The sequence below is a fragment of the Struthio camelus genome, chromosome 25 (assembly GCF_040807025.1).
Source record: "Struthio camelus isolate bStrCam1 chromosome 25, bStrCam1.hap1, whole genome shotgun sequence".
NCBI lineage: Eukaryota > Metazoa > Chordata > Aves > Struthioniformes > Struthionidae > Struthio > Struthio camelus.
Genome location: NC_090966.1, coordinates 1,754,248 through 1,761,788, shown reverse-complemented (window position 1 = coordinate 1,761,788; position 7,541 = coordinate 1,754,248). Strand labels below are relative to the sequence as shown.

General features: G+C 52.9%; 1 long non-coding RNA gene across 1 annotated transcript; it reads left to right on the top strand.

The window, feature by feature from the left end:
- The first annotated feature begins 3,178 nt into the window (after nucleotides 1-3,178).
- LOC138062254 (uncharacterized) lies at nucleotides 3,179-7,541 on the top strand. Its single transcript, XR_011136327.1, has 2 exons — nucleotides 3,179-3,436; nucleotides 3,941-7,541. It is a non-coding gene; the product is annotated as an uncharacterized lncRNA (long non-coding RNA).

The window sequence follows — 7,541 nt, the reverse complement described above, 5'->3', positions numbered from 1 at the left end:
TGCAGTGAAAGGAGCGTGTTTGGGACCGTGCAGCCAAGTACTAAGGACAGCAGCAGAGTGGGCGTAGGCTTGGAGGGAGCGCAGTTGGGGGCTCTGATAGGGCTGTTATACTTCCAGAGCCTGCGTTCCTTGACGGCCTGCCAGAGTCCCGAAGCAGCAGTGAATCTGCAGGTAATGCTTGAGCGGCAATCCGAGTTGTGCTTGGGCGGTCCTGCATTTGAAATGCAGTTTGTGGGTGAAGTGTTTCTGGAGATTGCTTGCCCCACTCTCTGCTTGTTTGTGTTGTCGCTCACCTAGGTGTCTGCAAAGGAGGGAGGAGAGCGTGAAGGACGCGAGGCTGCTGCAACACAGACTGATTTTCAGTGTGACGGACAGGTGAGGAGCTGTGTTGAAGAGCTGTGGAGATGTTAGCCTAGAGCGAGGTGTTATTCCCAAAAGAGCGCAGGCGGAAGACCGCAGAGAGTAGCAGATGTGAAATATACTTTAGATGTATATTATCTTGGGGCTCGCTCTGAAGAAGGCTGTTGTGAGTGAAAAGAAGAAGGTAGTGCATGCTCCTGCCCTTTTTGTGAGGCTCACGGCACAATCTTTCCTCAGGCGATGGGCGCAGAGCTGCCGGCGGAGGTTGCTGATGCTCCTGGAAAGCAGTTGCTTCCAGAAGGTTCACTTGAAGTTCCAAAGGTTTCCTGCGGTGAGCTGCAGGGAGACAAGTTGCGGTTGCAAGAGGAACTGGCCAGGGTGAAAGCCAAGGTAGGCAAAGCCTGTAGCGGCCTGCATGACTGTGAGGAGGTGTTTTTCCCCTGTAAACGATGGGGAAAAGCCCTTGTTGAGGCTGTAGGGTAGTAGTGCAGTGGTGTCCCTTCTGTTGCCTTCCCTTCTTCCCGCCGCTGCCCCATGGTGGCAAACAGACCAAGTGCGTCAGGGAGCTGCCCTTTCAAGCGTGAGGGGCCAAGCAGTGTGTTGGGAGCAGCCTCCTGGTGGGTAGGTGTGACCCAAGCAGTTTGTTGTCTCTCCGAACCCGCCTGAGCTTTGAGGTGGACCTGAAGGTGACAGTGGGTGAGCTCCGGGTGCCCTGAGAGTGCTGCGTGTTTTCCTGTGGAGGCAGCTGTACTCTTTGTCTATATTTGGCTGTGTGTGTAGAGCTTTGGTTCCTTCTTTGTAGCTGGTCAAATGCCTGCGAAGGTGACAGTCTGTGTTCTGGGGGGGGTGCAGCTCTTGAAGGGGTGCGATCCTTCTTCATGGTTTGCGCTCGCACACGCAGCGCTGGTTGCTAGGTGGGGTTTTTGCGCTGTGTACGGGAAGCAGCATGTCAGGCAGGTGCTGTGACTTGTCCTGTTCCCTGACTGTAGGAGGAACTTGACCTCCTAACCTAGCTGCCCGGAGAAGGCTGTGGGTTGACCCTAGTGCTGAGCTTTTTCTGTAGAAAACATCTTGGCCATCTTGTGGCTGCATAATGCAAATGTGCCGCAAAGTGCTATAGTTGCTGCAGGGCCCTGGGGATGAACCTGTAGTTAGTAAGCATTAGGATCCCGAAATGCTAATTCACTTCCAAGTTGTTTTTGGAGGCGTTCAGAGCTACTGACTTGCTTTCCGTTCACTACGCCCACCGCTGCCACCAACACAAGTACGGAGTTGAAGGAAGGAGTGTAGGGACCGGCTTTCCACCAGTTGTGTAAGAATAAGGTATAGCAGCCTGGGCAGCGTTGGACTAGAAGTCTTTGTGATTGTGGTCGTTATCCTGGAGTTGGGAAGTGCCAGCAGGAGAAGGGAGAGCCTTTGCAGTAATGCTTCCCATGGGGGAGCAAGGAGCTGGATGCTAGGAGCGTCCCGAGTCATGGGAAGGAGTAGGATTGGTGTTGCAGCTGCGTTTGGTCAGCTGGCAGGAAATTGAGATGGGGATGGGAGAGGCCGGTATGAAAGCGGAAGGAGCAACGTGGTTCTGGAGAGTCGAAGCAGTGGAGTCGTCTGTCTGAAAGCGAAGCTGACTAGCGTGGGTCCTGGTTGTGGTTTTACAGTTGCAGGTGTTGGAAGAGCAGCGTGTTCAGGCTGAGCGTTGTGTTCAGGATTTGAAGACGGCCCTGGCAGAGAAACAGAGGGAAGCGACAGCTTCTTCCCGGCAACTGCAAGACCTTCTGGAAGCCTCTTTGGGAGGCGTTAGCCTAAAAGACCTGGAGGAACGAGTGGGACGGTAAGGAAGTGGCACAGTGCAGCAAGGCTTTGCTTTGTGGGCTGGTGTAACAGCAACAGGATGGCCTTGTTGCATCTCAGCAAGTCAGTACACGATTTTGGGAGAGGCTTTTGCTTTGGACTGTGTGATTTGTCGCTGTTGTGCCAGTGTTGGTGCTCCTGTGGATTTCCATAACGAGGCCTGTGTTTCTTTTCAAGACTTGAACTGGAAAACGCCCGGCTGGAAGACACAGGGCAGCAGCAGGCAGCTAGACTCGAAGCTCTTCAGAAAGAGCTGCACGCCTCTGCCTCTGTAAGCTAGTCCTAGCCTTCCTGTTTCATGAGCTACTGTGCGCAGTTGTGTGTGTATGTATGCGGGGGCGTTTTTCGGAAGAGATTTTCCTGGGGAGCCTCGGGGAAATCATTCCCTGCAGGCTGCAGGCGATGGGCTGCTGTTGGTGCGCTCGCAGGCTTTCTGGTTTTGTGCGCTCCTCTGCTGAGTCTTACTTAACAGTGTTTGAGGTAAGGGTTTGGCACTTGTGCACCGGTGTGAATGGTTGCTGCTTTGTACCGGTGGTGGTGCTTAAGCCGTGTGGCAGCAGCACTTGAGCTGTTGCTGCCTTAAAGGCGTTCTGCAAGTGAACTTGTGGAACGTCCTTGGTGCCAAGCACGTCGTTGCCAAGTCTTAAGTGGCCTCCTCAGGCTGTGCCAAGAATTCCATTGCCCGCTGGTCGCTGAAGATCCCCCTGGAGCTTTAAATTAAGCTGTGCTCTGCCCGGATGGGGATACCTAATTACCGTTGGCTATTAGCGGAGGGCCTGAGGAAGGTGTTCTCCAGTGTGCGTGGCACCTTTGCCCCCGTGAGCCCCTCGCTAGTAGCGGGTGGTCTTTGCTTTAGTGGGGGTAGGGGGGAGGGTGGTGTGGGGGAGAGAGGGGTGGCAGGCACCAGTTTCTGTCCCTCGGTCTTAGCCTGGGTGGTGGAAATATTGAAGTGCTGCAGTTGGCGTGGGATTCTGTCCGCTGGAGTTGTGGGGCCGGCCCTCGGCTAGCAGAGAGAGATGTCCTGCGGCACCTTTGTGAGGAAGGCTGTGCGCACCTAGTGCTTCTAGGTGCCGTGAGTGAGTCGTGTGTGCCATTTCTTCTTCCTGTCCGGAAAGCGTGAGAGCGGAAGAAGGCCAGGGAAGGAGCTGGCAGAGTGGAAACAACCCGCAGAAGCCCGCCTGGAGGAAGAAATGAAGAAAAACATTGCACTGCAGAAAGAATGCAACAGGTAACAGCCTTTGAGTACTTGTAAGAGCTGTCGAATGAGCGGGGAGTCAGGCGTTATGTACCTTGCCCCTGCGACTCCGAGTACGTATCTGTTGGTGAGCGAGCTCAAGGCTTGCGTTGGGTCTTGCAAGTGGCTTCTGTAGGGGAGCGTGCGGTTTTAGGTAGGTGGAAGTGCAGGCAGGAGGGCAGTTGTCCTGGGAAGAGAGGGAGGGCGGGAGGGCAGGAAGAAGTCGCTTGTGTCTTGTGCCTGTTGTCAGGCAGAGGGAGAAGCTTCATGGGAGCAGATGAAATGTTGACTGGGCAAGTGATGTGTGGGAGGGGAATGATGTGGGTGGGTGGGTTGGTGTGGTGTTTTGGCTTGGTGTCTTGTTCTGGAAGTGCTGGTCTGTCCGCCATGGTGCAAATGAAGTAAGCCCCGCACCGTATGCGTGGTGCTTAGGAAAGCGCATGCGTAAAGGCGGACTGTGCTTGGGCTTCCTACTTTACTTGCTAATGTGCTGTGCAGGTCGAAGAGGCTTCTGGAGAAAGCTATGAAGAAAGTGAGGGCGTACGAGAGGCGGGCGCGAGAGTCCCAGATGAATTTCCCGGGCGAAAGGGAGGACCCGTGTTCGGGAAGGGGCAGAGAAGTTGCTAAATTAAGAACAAAGGTGAGCTTTGGTTGGCTTGTTGTGGTGCTTGTTTTGGAAAGCTGTAAGATTCTTTTCCTGGCTGTTGGGTTGTGGTGTTAATTATGTGGTGGCCGTGTTTTGAAAAGAACGGCTGTCTCTTACGGTCCCTGAAAAAGCCTGTGTAATCCTTTGGGAAGTGAAGAGGCGTTGCGATAGCGGGGCACTTGTGAGCCTGGGTCTTTCTGGGCGAGAGCCCAGCTTGAAAGCTTGAGGCCCTGGCAGCATCTTTGAGGTCTGACAGATGAATTTGTGCTCTGGAAGACCGGTAAGTAGGACCATTATAAGCCTAACCACAGTATGAAAGGCAAGGACATTGGAAGCATAGGTGTGAGAGGTGTGGAAAAGGTGCGTTTCTGCAGAGAGAAGACGACGACGAGGAGGACGGCGGCAGAGTTTTAGTTGACCTTTGGGGCCTACTGAAACCCTGGCACTTCTTTGTTGATTGTCTTCTAAACTCAAACCTGTGTGTGTGCGTGTATGTAGAAAGAGATAATCATTTCTGTTTCCTTTTTCCTGAAGCTTCAGGTATACCACTGTAAACAAGTGAATACCTTGTGATTATTGTATATTGTTGTCAATATGATTACAGTTGTTATCGCTCCCGTTCATTAGTTCATTAAACTTGGTTACTTACCTGTTACAATAGTAAACTCATTCCTAAGGAGTAGGGACACCTACACTACCAGCCGACCCTGTTTAGTGTCGGGAGCCCGCCGAATTACCTTACCAGGGCAAAATGCCTCTCAACTGGTTCGGTCGTTCTGCGGAGGCCTCCCGGCACAAACGGACACGCTCGGTGGATTGTCACAGAACTGCGTACGCTTAGACCTCTGGGTCTGCTTAGGTGAGTGAGTCCTTTCCCTGTGTGCAGGTCCGTGAGCTGTGCCGCTCCCTGGAGGCAGAGCGGAGGAAGTCGAGGCAGCTAGAGAAAGCAAACGAAGGTGCGCGAGAAGAGTTGGCTTGGCTGCATGGGAGCCGTGACAAACTGCGGAAGAGCAAGCGGCAGCTGGAAGAAGAGGTGGTTGCGCTGAGGTGTCGCTTAGAGGCCAAGATGAGGGATCAGAGGCACAGAGAAGAGGATAAAAGGGAGATTGAACAAAAGGCTGGGCAAGAGCTAAGGCAAAAACTACAGGAAGTCAATCTCTTTCTGCAGGTGAGCTCCCTTACCGCTAGTACGCGCAGTCCGTTTGTGGCTCGTCATTCATTCTTTACTGTTGTCATTTCTCGGTATGTTCTGCTTGTGCCGGTCAGTGCTGTGGGGTCATGGGCTCGTTATAGCTTCCGGAGGTTGCTGAAGGGTGCGAGCTTGTTGGATGGTTGTCCTCAGGCATTCTGAGATGTGGTGAATAATCTTCTTTACGCACCTCGGTCACTGGCGAATCTGTAACAGCGCCAAGAAAGAGGAGAATTGCAAGTGGACTAGTGTCTTAGAGAGACAGAGGTGGCTTAGTACTAGCTCTGATTCAAAACAAAACAAAGCAAAGCAAAAAGTTGCGCTGAGAGCCGGTTTCTTTCTGAACCAAAAGGATGATGTAATGGGGTGCTTTTGGGTTTTGCCCTTGATTGTAGAGGGCAGTGAGGAGGCCCAGTTGGCTCCCTGGGTGAGGTTGTGCTCTTCAAAGTGGGTGTGTGAAAGTGACTGGGGGGAATGATCTCTTTTTCTTTCCTGGGGGTTGAAACTGCATTATCTGCTTCAGACACAGGCAGCCGCCCAGGACCGAGCGGAACAACTAAGAGCCGCTTCTGCAGCTTCCGCAGTAGGCCGACTGCAGCAGAGAGTTAGGCATTTAGAATATGAATTGGCTCTCACAAAACGCCTGCAGTGAGAGAGCGCTAACGAGAGGCTTGCGGAAGCTGCTGCTGCTGCGCAATGCTATGAGCCCTGCAGAAGCCACTCTCTGGCAACGAACCCGGTGGGCAGCGCTTCCTCTGTGACGGAGAGAGTGGAAGCTCATATGGCTGAGGTAAGGCATTGGGAATACCTGTTATTCTCAAGCTGAAAATGAGCATCCATTCCTAGCTCCACCGCACCCAATCTAGGAGTCTAAACACGCCTGCTGACCCTCAGAGCGCTGCAACCTCGGCAAAAGCTCTGGTCCGGGCGCGCCCCAGAATTAGCAGTCCGTGTGACGGCACGTTCCTCACAGCGTGGTGAGCAGCGTGCCCTGAGGTTTGGGAAGGGCATGCCGAGAGTGGGCAAGGGAGCACGTGATTCTTCACAAAACGCCGTGATCCGTTCCCCTCCTTTGCACAGAGTGGGGGTGTGGAGAAGCTCTCGAGTTGGGGATTGCTTTGTGAGACAGTTAATGCCATAGAGTAATGGGAATGCTGGGCCGTGGTGGACAAAGACTTTCTCTGTACTGGGGGTGATGTTTCCAGTGTTTATTCCCATGTTGCAGTTGGCTTGAGAAGCTAATGCTACAAGAATGTAGCTCCTGAGGCCTTAAGGGTATCTTGTCTGTACTTGCAGGTGCGGCGGGAATGGTCAAAAATATCGCTGAAGAACTTGAGCAAGGTAATCTGTCAGGATCTGTTAGCGGTGTTACCAAGGAAGAGGACGGTTCCTCCATTTTGAACACAACTACTGGAAAGCTGCCAAGCTCCTGTGCTAAGCACAGTTGTTTTCTACTAGTAAGCTTTCCAACCTAGAGCTCTGCGAGGCAACTTGCTGCTTATGCAAATAACAGTCGTACAGAGTCGTCTGCAGTTGCCTTTAGATCACAGAGAGGAAAAGCGGCCTATGCGCACGTTCAGCCCCTGCCCCCGAGCCCCGAGCAATTCCACCTCTTCAGGATAATTGTTTCTCCAGAGTTGTGGCTTGGCGGTGACTGGGCCTGTTGCAAAGCAGGTAGCCCCTGAGAGCAATTCGAATTCTTCTGTCCCAGTAGCCTTTACTCTCCTAGCGAGTGGCCAGCCGTTGCGCTAGAGCTCTTTCCGTTTGCTAGGACGGACACAAATCCGTGGCATTGAATCCGTTTGCATTGTGACTGGAGTTGCCTGTCTCCTGGGAGTAATAAGGTTTGTTTGCTTTGGGGACCTTTTCCTACTGCAACACTAACATAGGGCATTTTCTCCCCTCCCGCTCTCGCCCCGCCCCTTCCCCAGCAATGGCTGAGCTGAATGGCTGGATCGGCTGGAGCTTCTCCCTGGGCATCTACTGAAGGATCTTCAGAAAACGTAGACCAGGAGCCGCTTTCCAGGGCAACGCAAGAGTGCCGCGATGTTTTGACAGCCCCGTTCCAGAGAGCTAAGAGTGGTTATCCTGAGACTACTACCTCCTGACAGAGGGACTCGCGTTACCAGGCTGTGAGGAAAAGCAACCCTTGCCACTGTTTTTGTACGAGTGCAACAGTGCGGTGTAGCCAATAATAATAACGTGCGGTCTTTAACTGCAAGTATTGTGTTCCAACTGGGTATTTAATAAATGTTGTAATCTAG